Source organism: Callionymus lyra, chromosome 14 (assembly GCF_982586985.1).
Source record: "Callionymus lyra chromosome 14, fCalLyr1.hap1.1, whole genome shotgun sequence".
Taxonomy (NCBI): Eukaryota; Metazoa; Chordata; class Actinopteri; order Syngnathiformes; family Callionymidae; genus Callionymus; species Callionymus lyra.
Window position 1 is genome coordinate 9828468 of NC_141831.1, and position 26623 is coordinate 9855090.

Below are 26623 nucleotides of genomic sequence, written 5' to 3' on the forward strand. Positions count from 1 at the left end.
GGAAGTTAGAAATACAGAATATAGTCTTGGAAATGGAAGACAGTCTGGTAGAAGAATCCTTCAACTAAAAGACAGTTTCGGAATAATGTTTGAAACAAATGGCAGCCTGAGATAGGAAGTGTCTTGAAAGAGGCGAGAGTCACAAAAAAAGATGGAAGTACGGGAATATTGCCAGAAGAGAAAAAATGCTGATATACATAAGACATCATGGAATGATTTCTGAAATAGTAGACGGCGTGGATCAGAGAGACTGTTTCAAATAAGAAACATTCATAGGCTTGGACAGTCGGAGCGTCTTGAGAATTCCATTTTTTTGGTTTTTAACGTTCTTTCATATTAAAGATGTAATTCTGGGAACTTTCTTAGAAAAGTCTTGAAGTGGTTTGAAGTCTGAAATGCAATGGGTAGAATGTAAGGTCGGCACAGGTCAGCTATTCGAGATACAAAGAAGTGCATTTATAATACGAGGAAGGCGTGAAATAAAGAAGAAGGCCTTGAAAGTTAACGTCTCTTGAAATTGGAAGAAAGTAAAAAAGGAAGGCAGAAATTGGAATGTAGAAATTGGTTTCCAAGCTTTAAAAAAAAAAAAAAAAAGTTTTAAGGCATTTGAATTAAGTGTAATTGATGACGAAGTAAATATTGAAAGAAAACAATCTAACTTTTCAAATACATCATTGTAACTTCTGTGAAGAAGATAGAGGGAAGAGGTCTTCTTAAATCTTTAACGCTAAGTATTATATCTGCCTTGGAAACAGAGAAGAAAAAAACCCCTCATCTCAATAAAAAGGAAGGTTTGAATTAAGATGAATGTATCCCTGCAGCATAAAAAGCCTTTTGAAAGACCACAATCAAAAGAAAAGTCTAAATTTAACTTTCAAGGTCTAAAATATGAAACACGTTGCAGCACAAAAGTAAACATGAATATCTGATACATTTTTTTTCTCTCTATAACAGTCAACACTACACACTTTTCAGATTAGTGGATTTAGGGAAGAAACTTGTGTCCCTTGAGCGAGAGGATGACGGGACAAGAACTCGGGTTAAACCGAGCTCTTGGAAACATTTTCTATTTTCTTGCACCTTTACACTTTATTCTTTGCTTCTCCTACAAAAAAAACTTGCTCAAAAGGCTCAATACATAACAGATTATGCACCAGTCAGTAGTCAAGCTCGCTTAACAAACATTGAACAAACTGTCTTTTGTTAGTTGACAAAATGTGAAAAGCAAAAACTGTTAAACTCTTAACATTCAAAGGCATTAAATACTGACGAGACCTCTTGAAAGAAACATCTCACCTTCTTTATTGAGAGGTGATGGATTAGACGCCATAGTTCCTTTGACCTTCCTTGTTTTCTAAACGGATCGGCGCCAGTAATCGATCGTTACTTCGCTTGAAGCGGCTCCTTTGTTTCACGAGTAGATTTGAACTATCGTTACGCTCACACGCTTCGCAGGGATCTAGTGTGGCAGCAGTTTCTGATATGTGCCAAGAATAATAATCAGTTTGGGGAAAACTTTATACACAAACTAATGTAAAAAACACTTTTTTTACTGACCTACTTATGTTGTTTAAATAAAGTCTTTCTCTCCATGATGCAGTAAGTCCCTCATCATGACCATGTTTTGAACGTATTACTTCATCTGAAATCTGGGCAAACGAGTGGTTACGAGAGCGGATTCCATTATGACGTAACAACGGCTCCTCTCAGCTGTAATCACGCCCCGCTTTGTTTATACAAAGAGTCCCTTGGAGGTGAAAAACCTTGATGATTGACCAATCACAGCAGCATGAGCTTGGTGAACAAGATTTAATCTCCAAAAAAACAAAGTGTTTCAGTTCGGCAGGGCTTAATATCATTTTCTAATCAAAATATCTCAATGAAAGGAGATTTTTGTACAAACACATACTGATGATACAATAGAGTCAAACATCTATTTAAGACACAGTTAAAAATCTACACATTTTGATTCTTTGTTTTGGTTACTAAAAAAAATCCTTAAAGTTTAAACTGTACCAAATGTTCTCAACATTTTTGTTCATGATAATGTTTGTTGTTTTCCTTCTTAATGAAAGAAAACAAAACCAAAAATGTTAACTTGACTATACATATGAAAATCAACTTTTTTTTTAAAGTAATTATGCAGTGAAAACTCAACTTATAACGTTTTCAATTCTTATCATCATTACAACACAAATTCCTTAGGAAATGGAACAGACAGGAATCTCTAACTTATTTTTTATTCATAGACTGGACTAGTTAGTAACCACTAACCCCCTGATAACACCACCAGTTGCATCTTTCCACTGATCCTTACCAGCCACTAAATCCAAATCCAAACCAAAAGTTACTTTCAGCATTCAAACAGGATGTCGGGGGGGAACTAAATTCCAAAAGTATCTTGCTTCAAAATGTTGTTGAGAAGAAAGTATTTTAAGTATATAAGATTAGTTTAGGTGTGATTACACATCCTCCCTCTCGACTGAGGAGCCACCAGCTGATATGGAAAAGCCCGATTTGATCCCACATAAGCTGGAATAACTTAACTCCTCAGATATAAGCTTGTATCTTCTTGTTTGTGACGTATTTTACTTCCTTGAGTTTTATTTTTTTGGGGCCAATCTAACTTTCTGATGGGTGTGAACAGTTGAAAGTTGTGATATTAAAGCAGGAGGGAGAAAAAAACCCAAAACATCCTCGGCAGGGATCAGAAAATGTCAACTTCTGTTTTACTCAAATACATATTCCAGAATTCCTTGTTAAGAGTGGCATCCCTGCTCTTCAGAGGCATTTCCTTTTTACTTCTGGTTCGTCTTGAGCCTAATTAGACCAAAAATAGACTTTCACACACGGCACAAAGAAATAGGGAAAAGTTCAAAGAGTCGTTCACTACTGTAGCTTCGGGCTTTTTCCCCGCAATTTAGGTAACGGCAGGGATCATTTGCAACTCACGGGGGATCTGTCTGCGTTTTGCCAAGTCCCAGGAGAGGCGACGGCGGAGGAGACGCTTTCGAGTCGAGGCAAAAAACAGCGAGTGATCTGTGTGTTTGTCGCAGGAATTGAAAGTTTAGAGCAAAGTGAACCGTCACGGTTGATTGTTTGGAAGACTTACTGTAGCTTAGAAAAGTTGGAAGGTCGCAAATGACTCGCCACCAAAGTTTAAGTTGCGTTGTGTTCTGGCAACGACTTTTCTGAGGCATAGTTCCATCGGATGTGGTTGAGCAGTAACAACATTAAAGATACAAGAGATTAAACAAATCCTGATCCTGGTATCAGGCTTTAACATTTGGTTTTTGAATACTGGCTTTTCCTCAGTTCCCATCTTGGCATTTCACTCACTCGACAAGATGAACATCAAAGTAGAGACTGGAATACAGTAGAATCTGGAATTCTCCTAGTAGAGATTGGATTCCTGATTCTACTAGTGAATTCAAATCTCTACTTGGAATCCTACTACTGTATTGGGATCTGCATATTGGAATTTTAATCTGTTCTAGAACAAATGGGAATTCTACCAGGATTCCAGATCCTACTAGTAGGTAGGTAGAACATTATTGAAATTGAAATTGTTTTATTCCAATAAGAAACAGCAATACAGCAATTATTCATAAAAGTAATAATAAGAACAAAGAGAAATAAAGATAACAAAAAAGATGATACAATCTACATCTAAAGATAAAGAACATAGATCAAAGAAAAATAACAAAGACAAAGGATACAAAGACTAACATAGAACAGAACATCATGATACTTTTACTCGACTCCTGCCCCCGAACTCAGAATTGTACAATCTAATAACACAAGGAATGAATGAGTCCTTGAGTCTATTAGTGTTGCATCATAGTGTTGAAGGAGCATTCGTGCTCCATCTGCTTCTCTGTTCACTGATGACAGTATTGGAATTCCAATCTCTACTACTACAGATTGGAATTCCAATCTGTAGTAGTAGGATTCCAGATCCTACTGGATTCCAATCTGTACTGTGACATATATATATATATATATTACGGTACAAAAACAAAGTTAAAGTTATGTTATTTAGAAAGCCGTCATAACGCATTTCATATTTCATCATCCACAATCTGATTCATTATCTCGGAATCCATCCTTCATTCATCAATGGAAGTCTGGAAACAGAAAATTCGTCCAAAGGCCACAAACCGGAACGTGGCAACTTTTGTGACCAGTGCTCATGGGAAATGTGATCTCCCGTCGGGCTAAACACTACCACTTTAGTCCACTGGCTTCGCTCGACTTAAAAACTCAGAGCTGCTTTAAGTCGCTATAAATCTGGGAACGTCATTTTCGCTAGCATAAGCTAAGGAGTCCCTCAGATTATTTCAGCAAAATTGTCTGATTGAATGAAAAGACTGATCAAGTTTGGCGTTTTTCTGTTGTCTGGAGTTCCCCTGGTGTGCACCACACTGATGTATAAAAGGACAAATAAACACCCTTTTTTTATATTTACCTCCAGCTATTAGAGTCAAAACTCCACCAGAAAAGAAGCTTCATAAAAGCACAAAAAACAAACTCAAACTTTATTCATTTTCTAGGCTCCCAGAATTCATTCCGACTTATTTCATGACCCTTTTTCTATTTTTAAGCCGTACCCCCACCTCCACAGCCAACGCGTACCTCAGGGCGATTCTGAGTCCAGCAGGGACTGTTGGTGATGGATGTGGCTTGACAGCAGTCAGAAGATTTGATGAGTTTTCTAGCTTGTCTTAAAAAAAAAAAAGTCTCGGAGAGTGAAATATGAGTGTCACGGAACTAAATAAGATAAATAGATGATGGTGCATCGGGAACGCGCCGCAGGACTGCGGCTTCACGCAGCCCACAGCCTCGCTTCACAGGGACGTTGTTAAATACTTCATTGCAAATGGCGCCGAGGAAGAGCTTCACAGTTCGGTGGATGTTCAAAAAAAAAAGTTGCCAGTTAACTTTTGCTCTCTTGAATTGACTACTTAAGCTGGGGGGAGGTTAACGCGTATTGGACATATGATGGGTGATCGTTGAATTAGAAAATGTGTTTCGGAGCTTAGAAGCAAGAAAGTTTTGTATTTTACAAGTAACTTTTGTTCATGTTTCTCTTTGCACAAGAAGAAAAAGTTTGAATAGTGAGCGACGTGCAATAATTACAGAGCTGGATCCAGAATATATTCAGTTTCATCTACGTGAGCTTCCTTCAACCTACAGAAACAATCTCCCTTCTTTCATTACTCGTGCACAGTATAGCCTCGAGAGTAAGTAGAAGGCATCTGCTTCCAAACTATTGCAATCAACCCCGACTTTTCTAATACCGCTGATTACATTTTTAATATTTCTCAGATCAAATCTGATCGTTGACCCGGAGGCTGTCGCCAGATAACACGATCTTCTGCAAACTAGAACACCAGCGTCTTCCACTCATGGGAAATCTAGTGATGTCATTTGGTCGGCGCCGATGGTGGTTCCCCCTGGTTGACAGAAGGGACGTCGGCTCTGACGCTTCGGCTTCGGCTTTCATGCGTTTTTGTCTTCTCATTTTTGCAACAGTTTGTTTTTATTTCTAAATAAGAAGGATCTGTCTCGCCTGCAGTTGATGCAGAGTTCTGCAGCGAGTATTCTGACCCGCTCTAGTAGAAGAACTCACATTTCTCCGATCCTTAAAACTCATCACTGGCTGCCAGTTTCTCCCAGGATATACTTTAAAATTCTGGTTCTTACTTTCAGATCTATTCATGGTCAGACCTTCCATCAGTGATCTGATCCAGACTTACACCCCAGCTCGGGCTCTGAGGTCTGTGGATCAAAATCTACTGATGGTTCCTCGCACACGGTTCAGGACCAGCATTGTTTCTTGACGTTGCGAAAATTAACTCACTTTGGGAGGAATTTGATCAGAACTAAGGGTGAGCTAAAAAATATATTGTAAAAGAAGTATATGTACGTCTTTTATAAATTTATAAATAATAACAGTTTTGTGTAAGTTTTATGAGTTTTTTTATTTTCATTAATGACCGTTTTTTCTTTTTTTTAAATCCAGAGCTAAAAAAAATGAATCGACTCAAAGGTTGTATAAATGACTCCTGATTGTGAGCCCGACTCCAAAACATGAAAATTACCCCCAAATTGAGTCCCCTGCATGCAATTTCACATTCTGGTTCTCCTTTGAGCGGATTTGTTTTTCCTCGCGATGACGGCGCGCTTCCCAGCATCCTGTTTTCTAATTACATTGTTTGATTCGACAACGAGAGCCACCGCACGCCTCGCATAGCAATTACCAGATCATTTGTCTCGGCCAGGTTTGAGAAACAACACGCCGTGATCACATGCTCGTGTTCTGATCTAACGCTCCCTGTAATTTCTACCAAATGAGGATTTGTTACAGTTTTCTGTGATCTTTTTATATTAAGAGGTTTTTCTGAGACACTTTCTTTAAAAAACGGGGCAGGAGAAGTACTTACTGTATATATTGATTCATCTCTAGAGGTCATGTCTACTTTGTTCAAGTGTCTGGATTCATTCTTTGAATATCGTCAATAATAAATGAATTATTCTCGTTTGTTTTTAGTACGTTAAGGAAGACTGACAATTGTAGTTAAATAATGCGACTTAAAACAATGACTACTTTGCTAAGATTGATCATAAAAGTATTCTTAAGTTTATAGTTTATAGAGTATTGTTTTGATAGTTTAAGCGCTTTGTGACCCTGGTCTGGAAAAGCACAAAATAAATACAAATTACTTACTTACTTACATACTTATAGTTGCTTTCTCTAATTCGGTTTTTCTGACATAAAATCGATGATGAGGGACACGTTTAATAGTTTTACTTTTCACTTTTCACTTTTACAGGGGGTGTAAAACCGTGTTGCGTTTAAAGACCCCTCTAAATTAATAATTGTTGGTCAACTTCATGTCAAGTATAAAGATAGTTATGCATTTTAAATTATAGTTTTTTCCAAATCGTGCAACATGACTTGTTTTTGTTTATTTTTACAAGACCCAAGGTCTGAAAATATGTTCTTATAAAAAGTAGGTCAGAATTCTTCCTCAGCCTTTTAATTTAGCAATTTCTGTTGTTGCATAATTCTGATTTTGAAGTGATTAAAAACATTATTTTTGGGTTTTACTAGAGAAGTGCGAAGACTACAATAAATGCCTTTGGTTGGAGTCGACCATGATATCGGCGTCCAACGGTACCTTTTTTCTTCTCGACACCTTGATATTTACTTATGTTTAGAAGTTTCTTGGCACCAGAAACCCCCAAAATTGGCACCTTTAAAAATGTGTCAAGCTATTCATGTGTTTGTGAAACAGCATGAAATGTTCTTTGAGGCGCACAATAAGGCACCCAAAGTGGGTCCAGGAGCAGATGGATCCATGTTCCGTCTGAGGGGAGTGTGAGAAAAAACCCCGGGGATGAAACTCTGGGCACAAAGGAGAGAATACATCTTATATTTGGAGCCTCGGTGTGTTCCTCTTGCGGAGTGGAAGAAATTGTCTTATTTTTGCGGAGCTGTCCTGCAGCCTGACTGACTGATGGATATATTTATGTGAATGCCAAACGTATCGATTGACCCGACTGAATTATACACAGACTTTTTAATAACAGCAAAAATCATGTTCAAGGAAAAGAATTCGCCACGGTGTGTGTTTGATGGAGGAGGACACACGGATAGAATTAAGATATATTAAATAATGAGACTCGTACTTCATTTTACAGCTTGCTACATTTACATTAGACTGCTTAAGGATCCTGGATCTCAAAGGAGTCCTGGACTAGTACTACATGTTCTATATGCTCTTTATCTTTAGACTTAGATTGTATCATCTTGTTCTTTCTCTTTATTTCTCTATGTTCTTGTTCTTATTTTATTTTTATTTATTTTCATGAATAATTTCTGTATTGCTGTGGCTAATTGGGGAAAAAAAAAGATTAATCAATAAAGTTCTACCTACCTACCTACCTACCTACCTTAAAGACATTCATGAAAAAGTAGTTGATCCTGAAAGAAACTGGCAGCCAGTAAAGAGAATTAAGGATCGGAGAAATGTGAGTTCTCCTACTAGAGCGGCTCAGAATTCTGGCTGCAGTTTTGTATCAACTGCAGGTGAGACAGATCCTTCTTGTTAAGACACCAAAACAAACTGTTACAATAGTCCAGACAAGAAGAGACAAACGCATGGATTATAAGCTCCAGATCATGTTGTGACAACATTTTCCTAATTTTAGAGATTTTTCTCAGTTAAAGGAAACAGTTTCTGGTGATGTTTTTTATTTTTTTTCTATGGAAGTAAATGTGTGCCGTTGATTTAGATTCTGTATAAATTCAGTGTTAGAAATTCATATTTAAACTCTGAAAAAACTTCAAGCATTGTTGTTTTTCCTTCCTGTCTATTTTGTTTGTGGTAAATTTTTAGTGTAAATAAATTATTCAAAATTCAATGTAAACAATTCAATGTTAAAATAATCGGCGTGTCAAATTTTGAACTTTTATTCAATGTTAGGAACACAAACAAAGTTAATGGACTCACCGAAGCAGCGTCACGCGTGTTGGTTGCAATGGCTCACTCCTACTTCCTGTTTCCTTTGCGCAACATCGTAATGGAACATGAAGGATCGATTGCTTCTCCTTGCTTGCCCGGATGTTAACTATGATTCTTTTTACAACACATTTCTTACATTTTATCAGTTTTCTTAGATACATTTTACATAGATACTTTTATGATATTTATTTCAATGCATTTTTTTTAAACATCAATTTTACACTGAATGTATTCATGCATTAATGCTGGGGAAAGTCAGTGTTAAAATTGCATATATTTCATGTCTGCTGGGACGCATTTACTTTCATATATTTTTCTTGATTCCGTCTAAAACGCCACCGACCAAGCCTCGCCGCTTCTCGGTGGTGTAGTCTAGCACGTCGGAGTTGTTGTCCCGGCGGGAACGTTGGCGGATAAACGCTGATTAATGACACGTACATTTGCATTCTCGCATCCTCCGGCTGATATCTGCATCTTCTCCTCGTTGTGAGGAAGAGGTTTTTCCTTTTTTTTTTCACTTCACTCCTCCTGAGATTGTGTCGGGATGTTTACGAACATTTTGCACCACAAATTCAAGCCATTCGTTTGTGTCAGACAGTCTGTAGGAGGATGCGTTTCAATAACAACCTTATTTTTGCTACATGCACGTATCAGATGTTCACTTTTAGGACGTTGTATTAAAAACATTTGAGTGGCAGAGAAGAATAAACTATGGGATAAAGTAAGATGTATTAAAAAACTGTATTTATACATGGAATCATTTATACTTTATTTTGAAATAATCTATAAATATTCTCTGTTGACAGCAATTATAATAATTAATCCTATTTACCAATGTGCCTTTTTAGACACTCAAGGTCCCCGAACATTTTAATTTAACTTTAATCTTTATTATTTTTATGAAAGCCTGAGCTGTCAAACTGAGGAAAATCTCAAGATCGTGTCAAAACACGATCTGGAGTTTATAATCCATGCATTTGTGTATTTCGTCTGGACTATTAGAACAGTTTATTTTGGTGTCTAAACAAGAAGGATCTGTCTCGCCTGCAGCAAATACAAAACTCTGCAGCAATAATTCTGAGCTGCTCTAGTAGAAGAACTCGCATTTCCCCCAATCATTAAAACTCTTCACTTGCTGCCAGTTTCTTTCAGGATCAACTTTAAAATTCTGGTTCTTACTTTCAGATCTATTCATGGTCAGACTCCTCCTTCCATCAGTGATCTGATCCAGCCTTACACCCCAGCTTGGGCTCTGAGGTCTGTGGATCAGAATCTACTGATGGTTCCTGAACACGGTTCAGGACCAGAGGAGAGAAATCCTTCCAGACTGTTGCTCCTAAGCTTTGGAACGATCTCTGTGTTTGATGATCTACTGACTCCTTCAAGAAACATCTTAAGACATTTTTATTTGTGCTTTTCCTTAATCTTTTTAGGGCTGCTGTGTCTTGACCTTTTAAAGTATGTATTTTAACTGTGTATTGTTTTGTTGTTCATGCGCTTTGTAATCCTTGTCGGAGAAAGTTTTTTTTTTCTTTTTTTTTTTACAAATAAAAATTAAATACTTTTTAATTAACTTTTTTTTTAATTATTTTTAAACATATTTGTGAGTCTATTGGTTAATAAATAGCATCACAGTGCGAAGCACAGCTGAGTCACTCAGTTTGTTGATCTGGTTAAACAATTCCAACATCAACGACACTTTGTAAAATGGCTCATCTGTCTCTAAAACAAAGTCTTTAAAGATTCAAATAGACTTCCTGCAGTATTCCGAAACACCTGGCGTGTTTATTTTTAAATAAATAATACAGTTGGAAACTCCAGATGTTGCCACAGGAAATGTCGAGTCGGCAAAGACGCTTTTTTAGGCATTTGAAGTGGAAACATTTAGATCTCTTTGGTGATCAGGACAAAAACAAGGAACTAAAAAAAGGATTTTCTCCTTCATAGTTATCCTAAAGTTAGTAAGTATTCATTGTGAATATAAAGATTTGCGCACTGGCCAAGTATGTGCACTACCTTAACGTGTACTACAAACCAGTGCATGAGTTGAGACACAGCCCAGGGTATCCCCCCAAAAAGTGTAGCGCCCAACGTGGGGCTCGAACCCACGACCCTGAGATTAAGAGTCTCATGCTCTACCGACTGAGCTAGCCGGGCTACTGGCTCTATGTGCTCTTCGATGACATCATAAACAGAGCTGTGCTTGCGCAAGACCGCATGGTGGGGGGTTGGGCGACTGACAATTCCCGGCAGAACCTGAGTCACCGTCTGTTTGCTCTCAGAGCTCGGCTCTGTCAACTAACCTCTGTTCAATCGAACCTGCTGGGCCACCATTCTTGAGATTCTTTTGGACCGCGGCGGGTCCAGCGGCGCACGGAGAACAATAGCTGCATTTCAAGAAAACTCCCCCCGGAGGTTCAGCTCGAAAAGACCGGCACAAGTTAAGACGTGGTTCTGAACGGACAACCGTTTCTGGATTGTCTTTTTTGAGGATCTAGTTTTTGAGTATCCAGTTCCTACAAGAGCTTTCTTCTACTGCAGCGACAGCTGGTACAAAATGGTTGAAAGTACAGAGAAAAGCCAAAAGTCAGATGGAAAAGGAACAATATTGCTTTAGTTTTTATCCGATTTGACGGAAAAAAACCATCAGTCATGTTTTTAATGTCTTATGCAGTCGAATATGGGACAATGGAGATAAATTACTGGTGTCGGAAAAAGTATCCAAGTGGTCCTTGGGGAACAAAATGGTGTAGACTTATTCAAAAAGGATCATTAATACAGATTATAGAAAAAAAAAAAAAACTGCATCCAACGTGGGGTCTCGAACCCAAGACCCTGAGATCAAAGACAATAGTGTCCTCTGTTAGATTAAAATTATTATATACTATACGTATACGGCATACTACTGACTCCTTTAAGAAACATCTTAAGACGTTTTTATTTTTTCAGGCTTTTCCTTGATTTTCTGGAACTCCTGTTGTGTTATCAGTTTTATCTTGATCTTTAAAGCATATACTTTATTGAATATTGTTTTGATTGTTTAAGCGCTTTGTGACCCTGGTCTGGAAAAGCGCTATACAAATAAAAATTACTTACTTACTTACTTAATTAAAGATAATCAAAATATAAAGTATAAATTACTGACCTAAGAGTGGGTACGTGACTACACATTCAACATTCCACTCAGACTGATTCACACTGGTTCGAGGCAAGCTTGGATCAGAATTAGAGATACGACACTGGTAATTTAAAACATCTGTTTATCTGCAAATCACACCTTAAATCGTAGATCAAAGAACGAAGCAAGACACACCCGGGAAAGGGGGGCTGAAAGACGAAAGAGAAGATAACCCTCGCCCGAGAACATTTGAATGATTAGATTCCAAGAAAACAAATTAGGATGCCTCTCTGCGGGTGATCGTGACACATGGAATTTGAAAGAAATATTTGGACGGAAAGAGACGACCTCACGGACGGGAAATTTGCCTAAAATATAGCGATGTTTCTACAGTTCGGGACCTTTTTTCCTGGGACTATTGACCTGTACAGTCGCCGGGAGAAAGTGCGTCCGGTTGATCGTAATTGAAAGCTTGTATTTTAATTGACTTGAAGCGGCGAATAAACGACCCGTTACACTCTCTGGATTGTTCATCTTCATCCACGACGCGAAGTATAACTTTTTACCTCTTTAAAAAAATAATAAAGTAATAATAAGACAGTAATAATCAATAGAACAGAAATTATAGCCACGTTTTATTTATTTATTTTTCTCTGCGGCCGAGTATCCACTTCCTCAGGGAACGGTACTGAGCCCTTTTATGAAGTTTTTTTTTGTAATTGAAGACTATCTTGTTTTATTAGTTATGTTTTTTTACCTTAGATATTTTGTTCATTCAACAAGTGACATCTTGGCTAGTACTTAAAAACATGGAGTGAGTGAAAAAGAGTTTTTCTCCGACACCAAATATATTCCAGCAACAGACGGTAAATAATGCCCCGGGATCTCAAGTTCTCTCAGGTTCTATTGCTTCTGTCTCTCAACATCTTTGAAAGTCGTCGCACTGCGGTGATGCGATCCGACGGATCGGAGGCGCTGACTCGGAAACGCCGCCGTTGACACGGTAACTGAAATGATAATGGAGCGTCGGGAGGAAGTGTTTGAGTCCTCGGTCAGGTTCCTTCATGGAGGGGACGTGGAACACTGCCAGGAACGATGACTTTGCATTGAGGGGGTCGGGGGGGGGGGGGATCAGCTTCTGGAAATAACTGGTGTCCATCAATCATGCCATGCTGCCTCTCTGACAGGTCCTATTCAAACTGACATTCCTCGCATGCCCTTGAGCAAGACACTGACCGAGACTGGGTCATTTGCGTCATAAGTAAACACCCCTGAATTATTCCCTTTTTTTCTCTGTTATTCCTGGGACTCAATACTTTGAGATGTGTCATCTTGCTCGTGGATACACAACGTCAAGTCAAAACAGGCCTAATAAAGCCAGTGTCCTGCTTGGCTGCTTTAGCAAAGAAATGTTCAAAAATGTTCTTCAAAACTTACGGGTTGTTCCAACGGTACCTTCTGAATAATGCTGGTAAAACCACAGCACAAATTCCCATTTTGAGGAGAAAAAAAAAAGGTTGACAATTTGTCAAATATGTCTGAGGATACTAACTCGGATCCCATCTATCATTTTTTGGGGCTTAACCACAGATAACGGATGATTTACCAAGTTGTGTGTGCAAGTTGAATCATTCCCAACAATCTTTATAGAAGGGCGCTTGAAAGACAATCAAAACAAAAGCGGTTAAACAACACAACATATCTGCTTCATATGACGCAACAATACACAACATGTACACACACAAAAAATACTTACTTGGGTCAATATAAGAATTACACTGTATATATAAGACACTAATATAAGGGTTGTTGGATCACTTCTGCTGTGCGTGTACAATATTTTACCACAAAAATGTACTATAAAAGACACAGATTATAAAATCTGTAATTGAAACAAAAAGATGTGTAATCTCATCCCACAAGTAAACTGTTAATGCCTAAAATCCCGTATTCATTGCCGCAAATGTATTGACTGGAGAATAGACAATATTTTGCAATGTTTTCGTAAACGCGAATGAGCCCTTGAGAGTGTGCGACAAAGAGTTGTGGGTCTCTGATGATAGAAAATTGGAATAAACATTTATTTAAATCATAAATAATAGTAGTTAGAAAACGCAACTGAGGACAGAAAACATTATCTCACTTGTGCTCAGTCAGAAAGTTTTTTTGTTTACACTTATTTTGCTTTAATTAAAGAAATCGACAATTAACTACACGTATAAAACGATAAAAACACTCACCGTTTTGTTATCTAGCTTTCAATGAACACTTTTTTCCTCTAGTCAGAAGTTTAAAAAAAAAAAGTATAAAAGATCCCGCCTGTCTGATGGTGAATAAAGTTGAGTAAAAGTAAAATAAAGTAAAATAAAGTGAATAAACTATGTAATTGAAAGAGCAGCATCTTCTCCACAACTGATTCACGTATTACTTTTTGTTATTTCTCTGCCAGTGGGTCCGGAACACAAGATTATATCAAGATTCGTCTCAGATGCTTTAAGGGCAATTTGACCCGTTCTTTGTGTGAAAAGACAATGTTATAGTTAGCTTTTCGAGTCAGTTTTCGGGAGTTCAAAGAAAGTTTAAATGTTAATTTGTTGGACGTTAAATATAGATGCCCCCATTTAAATATCTATAGATATGCATCTTTCCATCCATTGTCAACCGTCATGAATGTAGGCAAACCAAAAAAAAAGCGCTTCGCCGCCCGTAGGGGGCTCCACCGTGACACGACGGTGCCCTTTTGCGTCCCATCCCGCCCTTTCCCCCCCCCGGCGCTCACCTTTTAACGGCGACTAAACGTTTCATTGAGAAAAGCTAACATGGGCGTGGACTGTTGTCTCTTGTCCCCCATTAAGCCTCTGAAGATGAAAGACCCCCACGGCTCCCGAACCTCCTTCCTCCCCCACCTCCTTGAACCTCCCCCCTGGATAGGGGAGCGAGCAGAGGGGACTCGGAGATGAGACGGGAGGAGGGGAGCGTGGAATACAGATCAGCGGCGCTGAGGAACTGAAGCCGAGGTTTAGCATACCTAATTGACCTCTGGCTCAGAAACTCCTGCTGCGTTCGCTGACCCTCCCTCGACTCTGCCTCTCCTGACACTCGCAATCTGCTCCGGAATCATTTTCTAAAGTCTTCGGTCAGTTTATTTTTTCCGTGACGTGTGTGCCAAAAATGATGGTCTTCTTGGCCTTCAACACCGGTGTGTGACTCGCAACAAAATGTAATCCCTTTTTTTTTTCTCTCTGTGGATCTTTATTAGTCGCCTTCCTCGTTCTCGCCCGAACCTGTCGGTTTGACTCCTGACTCGCATAACACTGATTATTCTGCTACACTTTTCTCACTCGCTTTTCTTTTATGACGCACTTTTTCTCAGGAAGACTCACGTATTTCGAACATTATACAGTAATACACTGAGGTTTCTTTTTTAACAAGCTTTAGACTATATTTAATAGGAGTTTTTGGCATTTCATTCGCTCATTTTCTAGCGGGGGGTCGCGGGGGAGACTGAAGCCTATCCCAGTTTCATTAGGCGAGAGGCATGGGACACCCTGGACAGGACACCAGTCTGTCACAGGGCACACAAAGACAGACAACCATTCACACACACACTTTCCTATTAGAAAATGGTTTTGAGAGTCCCGATAAACCTTTAAAAAACAGGAATTTGTCAAAAGTAAAAAAAACACTCCATTATTCTTATTATTTGGCAAGATTTGGTCACATTTATATCGACTTTCTTTCTACAGCTCAAACCCCTTTTTTTCTTTTAAAAATCAGTTTAAGAAAATCTTAAAATGAAAATGATCAGCATATGGATGTAATAAAGAAACATTTGCTCTCAAAAAGCGATGATTTCAGGATTTGAACCATTATATTAAACTTCCAAATTATTTGCATCTTTAAACACCATTTTATTCTCATTATTTGGCAAGATTTGGCTGAATTTCTTTAGTATATTGACATATGGATACATTGTATAATCTTTTTCTTCATAAATGTTTTTGGGGAGTAATAATAATTAATTACATGTAAAAAGTCAACTACCTCTTATCTAAAATAGGCTAGTAACAAAATGATAAGCAACTTGTAGATAGTATAGATGCATTATTTTTACTTTAAAAAAACAATGGATTTGAACTAATTAATTCAACCGGATCAATATTTTTTGGTGCATAAAAAGGAAAGTATTACAGTTTCTTTAAACACTCTACTGTATAAATCTTATTATTTTTGCCAAGTTCCTTAGTATATTGACATATGTGTACTGGTGCAATGATTGTTTCCAATTAAAAAAGGGATTATTTGTCAAGATTCGTTCACATTTTCTCTATATATCAACTTATTTCTACAGCTCAAAACCCTTTTTTTCCTTTTAAAAATGATTTTAAGAATCTTCAGAAACCTAAGAAAAGAGAAGATTTCAAATGGAGAATAAGACATAAGCAACATCTAAATAAAAAAAAAAAAACCATTAGCAATTTCGATATAAAAAATAAAATAAAAAAACCTTGATCAATATCATTTTTTGGATTGAAGAAAAGTACTGCATTATCTTTGAATACATTATTATTCTGTTAACAATTTCAAAGTCTAGTCTGTCTCATGGGGAATTCCCGGGAGGCGTTTAAAAATACGAACTAATTAAGTCCTCGTCTCTCTCTGATGGGATTAGTTTTGTAAAAATATCTGGAGGTTTATTTTAAACCACTAAAGGAGGTGAGGCAGCGGAAAACAGTACGTTGCCACAAATCACTCCTGAGTTCTTATACAAGTAGTTTTCAGTTTCCTCTATACAGTTTTTTGTGTGCTTTATATCAGACTGAACCATTGGTCCATGGTTGACCTTTTTTTTGTGTCTAAGATCGAAAATACTTTAACTTTACCTGAAAAATATAAACAATTAGGGTTATTATATATTGTATTCATCTGTTTAAAATTCTCTATACTTTATTGGTTCAGGAAAGATGGAAAGTATTTTCTTTTATATACATTTTATATTCATGGATATAAAGCAAATGCTGTATGTGCCTTTAAACTTAATAGTTTCTGATCCCGAATTAGACTTTTTAATTCTTCAGGAAGTGATCAATGTTCCGATATATATATATATATATATATATATATATATATATATATATGAGGCTGAAAATACAGGCTCCTGATTGGCCTGTGAAAACATGCTATGCAAATACAATCTGTCGTGATTTATGTTGTTTTTCCCTATACTTCAAAGTGTCTTGAGCTCATTCTTTGTGTTTTGATTTCAAGACCCAACATTCTCGTACTTCACGAGAGTAATTTCCCTTTTTTTCCGTCTTTAAATTACGGCATATTTAGCTTGAGAGCTCGGTAATGTCTCGGGTGTATTTCCCCCTACTGTCATACAAAGGTTACCTCGTATCCTCTGGGTCTAATAGTCTTTTGAACAACTGTTTGAAATGGTGCCGCGGCAGGAAAAAAAAAACGTAGGAAAATGTGATATCCCTTCATCATAACCCACGGAGGGAATAGACATCATTTTGCGCGTTACAATAATAGAAATGATTTTCCCCGGATCATCTGTAAACAGATCAGTATTTCACATGAATACTCAGAGGTCGGTGGAGGCGAAATTAGCCATTAGCTTGTTTTTTCCCAAACGAAGCCGTGTTGCAAATATTCTACAGTTTGGTGTCTCCGATGTGGAGCAATTTCCCGACGTGATTACCCTAATTTGTTTCCCCCATCAAGATGCCATTTGCATTTAAATTCATCATTACCAGCCAGGGTTTTGGGATATTTCCCCAGATCGAAGGTGTCAGGACGCTCAAGTGACGAGACGCAAACACCCAGTCATTACTCGGTCGCACTGCTGCTCGGTGACGGGCGGCGATTATCAGAAATCCTGCATTTAACAATGGATTGGGATGCAGCTGTCTCCAGTCAGGACCCGCACACTTTGTTAGCAGTTTGATTTGAAGAGGACATCATGGGTTCAAATCCAGTGTCTTCCTATGTGGATTTTGTGGGGGTTTTTTTGAAGGAAAAGTGCAAACATTCTTGCAAAACTCTAATTAGTCATAAGGTTGTCTGTCCCACATTTACTAAAAAACTAGGGCTGCACGATATTTTGAAATAAATACTATTTACAATATTGGTGTCTTGGATTGAGATATTTTCTCCTTTCACTTAAACATGTCTTTAAAAATAAGTTAAACTAAACACAAACAACAAATACACAAATCAATTTGAAACGTAGAAAGGTCCAAATATTTACACGTCTTGTGCTTTTTAGCTTTGGAACGATCTTCCTCTCTCTTTGCGCAAGATGGATCTGCTGACTCCTTCAAGAAACATCTTAAGATATTCTTATTTGTTCAGGCTTTTTCTTGAGTTTCTGGAACTCCTGTGTTTTTCTCATTCTTATTGTGACCTTTAAAGTATATATTTTATTGAGTATTGTTTTGATTGTTTAGGCGCTTTGTGACCCTGAAAAAGAGCTCTATAAATACAAATTACTTACTTACTTACTTACTTGTCTAAAAGTTGCCCTTTCCATTATTCTGCAAAGAAAATGACTCAATAAAATATTGCATTTATTTGTGTTGTATACATTAACATGTTGAACTTTCAGGTTTTGTACCTGCAGAAATGTTTTTCAAGTTAAAGTGCAAAAGCAATTCTGCCTTTACAGTCTTGAAAGTTTCTGAAATTGCAATTTGGGTGAAATACTGTATCTGCAAGAAGACGGTTGACATCTTCGAAACTCCTTTAAAAGTTCCAAAGGCCATCGTTACTCACTGCATAGAGTAAAAGAGTGCATTTTGCGATGTCAATTTGTACTGTTGCCTCTGGTTGTTGCCACTGTCTTTCTGGAAGACTTGCAGAGAATAGATTTAAAAACAGTTTATTCCCCACAGCTGTTGTCACTTTAAATTCACAGATGTACTGATGCACATACTTTTGAATAAATTTAATCTATTTAACTTATACTGTTGGAAATGTATTTATATTGCATTTGTTTTTACTGTATTGCTGCACTGAAGAGGGGGTTCTAATTTCGTTATACTGTGTATAATGACAAATAAAGGCATTCTATTCTATTCCAACCTGTTTTTGGGATCCGTCTGTATTGAGACTGAAATATTTCCAAATCCCAGAGGTACCGTGTCATCTTGGTATAAGTCACTCGTGGATTTTATCGTCATTTTCCACCCTCGTATTCCGCCATGCTTGTTTCTTTAAAGTCGCGCCTGATTGGTCAAAGTGCGCACTTAAGAAATTCTTGATTTACAAAATGACTAATTATAAGTTATCGCTCGTTTTCAACATGCATATCGCAAATATCGGGATCTCTATTTTTCTTTCATAATATCACGCAGTCCTACTTAAAACCTTTTAAAGCTTAGTTTGGCCCATTTTTCCAGTGAAAATATATTCCTATGGCAGTTTCTTTTGACAACTTATATACTTTAATGACTTTAAATTATCAGAGAATCCTTGATTTAAACAAGAAAGTCCTCTCATGATTTAACAACATTTAGTCCTAGTCTTACGCATGAAAAAAACCCTGACTTATTGTTTTGTCTTTGCCTCAAGATCCTACTTGAAAGGAAGTATTTCTCACAATTCTAAACTCCACTGGTGGTAAATTATACTCTCGGAATTGTTGCGAGTTCTTCTTGATGAAGTTTTTCGGAAAAAAAGTGAGCAAAGCAACTTTGAGTTTGTGGAGTGAGTGCAGATTTGAACCAGTTTAGCTTTTTTATTCTTTGATAACAGGTGATGTGCTTGCTAGTTTATGGCATCAGATTTTTTTTAGTTCTGGGATAGGAAGCGAGGGACGTTGTAAACGTGTTGCTAATCATTATTAATTTAGTTTGTTGTTGTCTAAATCATGTAATGAACTTGCTTTTGAGTATAACATTTATTAAAATACATATGTATATATATTTCCATTGCAAATTCATGCAAGTTAGTATTGTTTATAAAATCTTGTTTTTGTATCTTGCCATTCTTTACCAATGTTGACAAGACAGTAACATTATTTTCCTTCTATTTTTAATTAAAAAACAAAACAACGTCCGTCAAAAAGAGGGCATTAAAGAAAAGTTTTACCGTGTGCATTAAGTTAGGATTGGTGGTAATAGTAGAATGGAAACAGTTGAACGTTGGATAATGTTGTTTGTGATAATGTTCCATAAGTGAATTAGGCTCTTATATTACTCTCATGCCACTTAAGGTGTTCTATTGCATCTTGGAAACTTCTTACATTGACAAAGCTAAAACATTAAAAAACGTTGGGAGTTTCCATCTCTTGTATATAATTTATATTTATACGTGACTAATCGACACTATAAAGGGGGGAAAAAAAGTACATATTAACCAACAAAACGTTGACTCAACTACTACTACCCTTGGATAGACCATCAGAAATTCTCACACAGACAAAGGTAGTGCACAGACTTTCAAGTACGACCAGATCATGTTATTTTTTAATGTATCATTAAATCTGGACGATGAAGAAACGGTTGCTCAACGTCGCCCTGGGCCTACATTGACGACGAGCACCAACCCTCAGCTCTTCTGCTGGAATAACCGAGCGGACAAGTGACGGATGGCGGCCGAGATAGACGGAGTCACGTAACAGACCGTGTCCTAACGCGAGCCGACACTCTCTTTACTCGCGGCGTCACGATCACAGGTGTGTCTCCATGAGTCCATCTCGTCTCCTGCCCTGGTGTCCGGAGGTTGACTGCGAAGAGGACAAGGTTGTTCATAACCCCGGCGGCTCCTCCGGGGGGAGACGGGGATTGTGGGCATTAGAATTCAAGTAGTCGCCACTCTTGTTCTCCTGCATCACTAGACCGATGCAGGCAGCGCTGGTGCTTTTTCATCCTGGACACAGGATCAGGAGGGATTGTTCTCTAAACATGGCCAGCGTCGGTGTCCATGCTAAGATTGTAAATGAGGCTGGTTAGCTCTCAGCTCGCCGCTGAAACGCTTCCGCTCTGACTAAAAAAAAAAAGTTGGCATACAGTTTGGTTAGTAAATGCCAGGGATTGTGTGTTAAAGTGGGGGCTGTCTGGCGTGACTTTGTGTGTCACTTTCTGCATCTCTTAGAAGCCTGTGTACCGTATTTGTTGTACCATAAGGCGCAGTAATACCAAGTAACGGGTAAAATTTCATACATAGTATGTGCACCGGATAATTAGGAGTACTAAAACACTACACACGTATATTTTGTCTGCGTTGACACATGTTTAGTTTATGTTGGCCACAATTAAGAGTAAATAATAAATGGCCTCATTCAAATTCATTGGCACCATGCAGAGTAATATAACGGCACCTCATGTAGTAATACAATGGTACTATGCAGAGTATTACAACGGCACCTCATGGAGTAATATAACGGCACCTCATGGAGTAATATAACAGCACCTCATGGAGTAATAGAATGGCACCTCATGTAGTAATACAATGACTCCTCATGGAGTAATACAATGGCACCTCATGGAGTAATATAACGGCACCTCATGGAGTAATACAACTGCACCTCTCGGAGTAATACAACTGCACCTCTCGGAGTAATACAACTGCAACTCACAGAGTAATTCAACTGCACCTCTCGGAGTAATACAACGGCACCTCACGCAGTAATATAACGGCACCTCATGGAGTAATACAACTGCACCTCTCGGAGTAATAAATTAGAGCCTAGTGGAGTAATACAACTGCACTTTGCAGAGTAACACAATGGCACCTTGTAGATTAATACAATGGCACCTCATGTAGTAATATAACAGCACCTTGTAGAGTAATACTACTGGACCTTGTAGAGTAATATAACAGTACCTCGCAGGGTAATGGAATGGCCCCACCGGGGGTAATATAACAGCATCCAACAGGGCCTCTGAGAGTAATACCATGGCAGCTTGTGAATTAATACAATGGTGTCGCTTCCTAGTGAATGTTGTATGTTCGAAAATGTATGTTCGACAACATAAAATCACACATAAGTGTCAATTTTTGACAAAATTAAATCATTTCAAGTGCACCTTTAGTCCGTAAAATCCAGTATTCATGGAAATTCAGAATATTTGTTTAACTTCGACCCAAAAATGGCTTGCAAAAACTCCACTATAAGTAGTACTGTCCTCTTTTAGGGGATTCAGAATATGCTCATCCTAAGTAAAGTATTTAGGTTCTTTGTTCCAGACCAGAGGTTTCATTAGAGATGTGGCTCCAATCTATGCAGCCAATCGAAGGTGATTAATTTAAGTGTTTAAATCATTCAGATCCTTGAGCAAATGTTGTAGTTATAATAAACGACGCTCCTTTGTCGACTCGCCTCAAGAGTGAGAACCACATCCAAGACTTTGAAGAAGGGCTCTTCAACTAATTGTGGAATTGTTTTTTTTATAGGAATCCTTGAGAGAAAGTAACTCGTTGTGGATGATCATCAAGTACAAATTAGAAATAAAGTGTTTTCTGGTGCTTGAAGTGGTGCATTGACTAGCAGACAAGAGAAAAAGTCCCCCAAAAAAGAATAAGTACTGATAAATAAAAATCTTTTTACTGCCAGGAAATCCTTTATATGCGATGGTGGATCAATGAGGAGTCAAGCTTTTCATCTTGACATCGCAAAAAAAATCACCATCAGCGCTCGAGCCAGAGTTTTGAGTCGTAAAAAAGGACTTTCTGTTCCTTCTCTTGTGGCCGTCTTACACATGGATTTATTAAGTTTCTGAAAAGATCTAACCGTAGAAGGTATGAATCAATAATAAAATATTTAAATGTTATCATTATTTGTTATTATTTTACCTTGACTTGGCAAAAGGAAGTCAGCGAATGGTTCAGAACTCCCAGAAGTCTCTTTGGACTATGCACATGTATTTGGAAAATCCTCTCGCATGCCTCGGGGTCCGGTAAATCGAGTAACTTCTGAGTCACAATATGCTAGTTTGGAGTTTTATATTTAGTTATTTCAACGTTACATACAACTCAACACATGAAAACACTGCGTACATTTGTGGAGTCAGATTATCCAAATTTGTACTCGAAAAGCTTCTGGCAGTCTTTCTCCTTCCTTTCAGAGGGAAAACTGTGCAGATGGAAGAACCGGTCTGGCTCGGGGAGAACTTGGGAGACATGAAGGGATGTTTTTCTTCTTTTTTGTCTAATGCAATTCCAGTCTCGGAGTTGTGAGGGAAATAAAGAAGCAGTGGGGGGTCGAGTGCATGAGTTGCGCCTGGAGCTGGATCCAGTCAGTGTCCGGTGGTGATGTGTAGTCCATAAACAATTCGTTTATTTTTGAAAATTTGTTTTGAATCTACGCTTGAGAAACAGCTGTGTCAAGAATTCAGCATTTGTTTGTTTTTTTATAAAGAGAAAACTTTGTGAAATCGGTCTCTGAAAAATGAAAGTTTAGCTCAGACATTTCTCCTTTATAACTTTGCCAGTCAAGTACTTGGTACTAGTAATATTTAAAAGTTGGTTTTATTTCTGAATTTTTTGATATTTTTGATGTCATGGGAGTGATTTTGGACAACATTTTTCGCTGGGATTTTTATTTTTAATTGCTTCCTAAAAATGGGCTCATCTCACAAAAACGCAGTAATTATCTTGTGAATGTGTATTTAATTATCATATTTTTTCGTCGTTTGTTGATTTTATTCTTGGTTTAAATAATTATTATACAGTCAGACACTTCAATTCATGTGTCTCAAATCACATACTTGCAAACTTAAACTTAGTACTTAAACTAAATACTAAGTATATATATATATATATATATATACTTACAGGTACATTTTCATCCAGCAGTAAGACGATGACACGTCGTCGGTGCTGATACCGGCATAAATATCTCGCAAATTATTTGTTTCTCATATTTCTTGATCCAAACTTGCAAAACGTGCTGCCAGTAGGTGTCGATAGTGTTCATACAGCTGGTTGAAATCATTGTTTAATTGTAGTAGAAGAAGAAGCTGTCACATCATTTCTGGCTAGTTTGTAGCGGCAGTTTTTGATTTGGTTGACTTGGGTCAATCTGTCAAACTGAACCTGAGAAACCTGGGTGTTGTATTTGACAAAGTCTAGTTCAACACTGCAGAAAACTGACCAGAAACTGTTTCATTCAACTGAGAAAAATATCTTAATTTAGGATAATTATGTCACAACACGATCTGGATTTTATAATCCATGTGTTTGTGTCTTCTTGTTTAGACTACTGTAACAGTTTATTTTCGTGTCTTAACAAGAAGGATCTGTCTCGCCTGCAGTTGATACAGAACTCTGCAGCGAGAATTCTGACCTGCTCTAGTAGAAGAACTCACATTTCTCCGATCCTTAAAACTCTTCACTGGCTGCCAGTTGCTTTCAGGATCAACTTTAAAATTCTGGTTCTTACTTTCAGATCTATTCTTGGTCAGACCTTCCATCAGTAGATTCTGATCCAGAGAAAAACCCCAGCTCGGGCTCTAAGGTCTGTGGATCAGAATCTACTGATGGTTCCTGAACACGCTTCAGGACCAGAGGAGAGAAATCCTTCCAGGCTGTTGCTCCTAAGCTTTGGAACGATCTCTGTGTTTGATGATCTACTGACTCCTTCAAGAAACATCTCAAGACATTTTTATTTGTGCTTTTCCTTGATTTTCTGAGACTCCTGTGTTTTTCTTAGTGTTATCTTGACCTTTTAAGTATATATTTAATTGAGAATGGAAAAGCGCTCTCTAAATATAAATTACTTACTTACTTACTTACAAAGAGTATGCGATTTGAGACACAGCACAGGGCTCACTCGTCTTTGTCCAAAAAACCCATCAAATTACCTCCAAACTGCAAGTTTGTTTTTAGCGGAAACTCAGAGTCTCTCGGTCTCAAAATACAGACTTTTGGAACAATTCCTCATGTCAATATAAGATGGGCGTTACAGACGAGCAGTATTTGGATGTTTTTAAGTGTCTTTTTGGACGAAGCTGAAGACGAAGACAACTGAGCTCCAGCTGCTACATTAAAATGAACAAACATTTTTGTCTAAAACTCTGTAAAGAAACAGTTTACTCGGAAAATAATGAATCAGCTCTTAGTCGACATGAGGCTGAAGAGAAAATGAGTGTATTTTGGGTGAACTTTTTTTCCCTTTGAAAGTTTTAATCAATTTAAACACAGTAGCCAAAACCGCGAGAGCAAACAAAGAACCTGCGGCTCTATTCAATATGTATCTCTAGATTTTTTTTCTTCAGACAATCTCAACATCTACATACCCTGCGAGGAAAAATGAAACCAAAAAACATGGTCTGGGTCGGACAATGTCTCCCCCGGCTCGCTGCCGAGCAACCGTCGTCGCAAATAGAAGTAGCTCTTCGGCGGCCAAATGTGTCCAGCGGAGGGGATTCTTCACAGAAGCGTGATGTAGTTTGTCCTTCTGGTATTGTTCAGATAATAGACTGGCACAAAAGCCCGGCCACCGCCGTGTCCACTCATCTCTCAACCCATTCAGACGGACTCGCTTGTTGTATATTCGGCGCCGAGGCGTCCGCGGGGGGAAGAGACGGTTCCGGGGATCAAACTTAGAGATTAGCCGACGAAAGCGTCCTGAGGACGGGAGACTAATGACGGGACATTTGTCAGTCGTAGCAAAGACAAAAGAATCCGTCAGTGGACGAAGAAATGTGTGTGTTTTGAGTTTGACGTTATAATCCTTGTGATGATGCACTGCTGTCCTAGGAAGTACTAGTACTAGGAAGTACCACAAACACAAATATACCTAAATATAAGGAGTAAACACGTAAATTAATGTACACAAATGATTATAGTGTTTTGAATTTGTTCTGTTGCCCCTTTTTCTGTAGTAAGTAACTAGTCTTTATCTTAAAGGGAAACTGCGTTGATTTAAGTGTGTCTTAAATAGATGTTGAACTCTATTGTATCATCAGTGTATGTGTGTATTTGTACAAACTTTAAACTTTTCATGGAAATATTGACATTAGAAGGGATCTTAAGCCACGCCCACTGAAAACACTTTCTGGAGATGAAATCTTGTTTACCATAACCGCACCCACTCTGTTGTAATTGATCAAATGGAGGTTTGTCACCAGGCATAATCAATCCCAGAAGTCTCCACCTCCAAGGGACTCGTTCTATAAAGAAAGTGGGGCATTATCTGGATGTTCTGTTCTATGTTAGTCTTTGTTGTTTTTCTTTGACCTATGTTCTTTGTCTTTATCTTTAGACTTAGATTGTGTCATCTTGTTCTTTCTCTTTACGTTCTTCTTCTTATTTTATTTTTTATTTAGTATTTTTTATTGTTTATGAAAAATTGCTGGCTATTGGTAAAAAACAATTTCATCAATAAAGTTTTAGGCTGGAGTAGGAGTGAAGCCATTATTACGGCTCATAATGGACTCTGCTCTCGTAACCTCTCGTTCGCCCAGATTTCAAACATTTGTTGAGTGAGTCAGGAGAGTTGGGTTTTTTAGCATTAGTTGCCCTTTCAGTTTGTTTGTAGCAGAATCTAATCTTAAAATGTTTAATTTGGTTTTTGCAACTATTTCTCATGTCAAAGCTTCAATAGAGACGATCAATAAGAAGTTATTTGGATGTTTTCAAGTGCCTTTTTATTTTGGACAAAGGGAATTGATCTCCATTCGGGACCGTCACATGGACATTCATTCATGTCTATAACTCCAAAAAGCCACGGATAACTCTGAGGGGAGAGTGAGTAGGAAAATGAGAATTTTGGTTGAACAATCCATATTAATATCCATATTACAAGAACACTGTCATGAACCGATATATTTATACTCCATTTATCGCACTGTTTGACAGGTGGTTGTTTTTTTGCACTGTGTTTATTTAGTTATTTAAATTTTTAATAATGGTTTTTCATTCCGCACTTTTTGTTTTGGTAGATCTTTGTGTATATTGTTTGTCCTTATCTATAATCTTATGAATAGGAAACACTCATTTAAAACAAATTATTAATACTTTA

At 37.8% G+C, this 26623-nt stretch overlaps 1 protein-coding gene and 1 non-coding gene across 2 annotated transcripts in view; one reads left to right on the top strand and one right to left on the bottom strand.

Moving 5' to 3' along the window:
• The window catches only part of ntm (neurotrimin), a 497741-nt gene that overhangs the window by 105342 nt on the left and 365776 nt on the right, over window positions 1-26623 (top strand). The gene's annotated exons all lie outside the window — the stretch shown is intronic.
• On the bottom strand, window positions 10616-10688 carry trnak-cuu (transfer RNA lysine (anticodon CUU)). Its single transcript has one exon. It is a non-coding gene; the product is annotated as a tRNA-Lys (tRNA).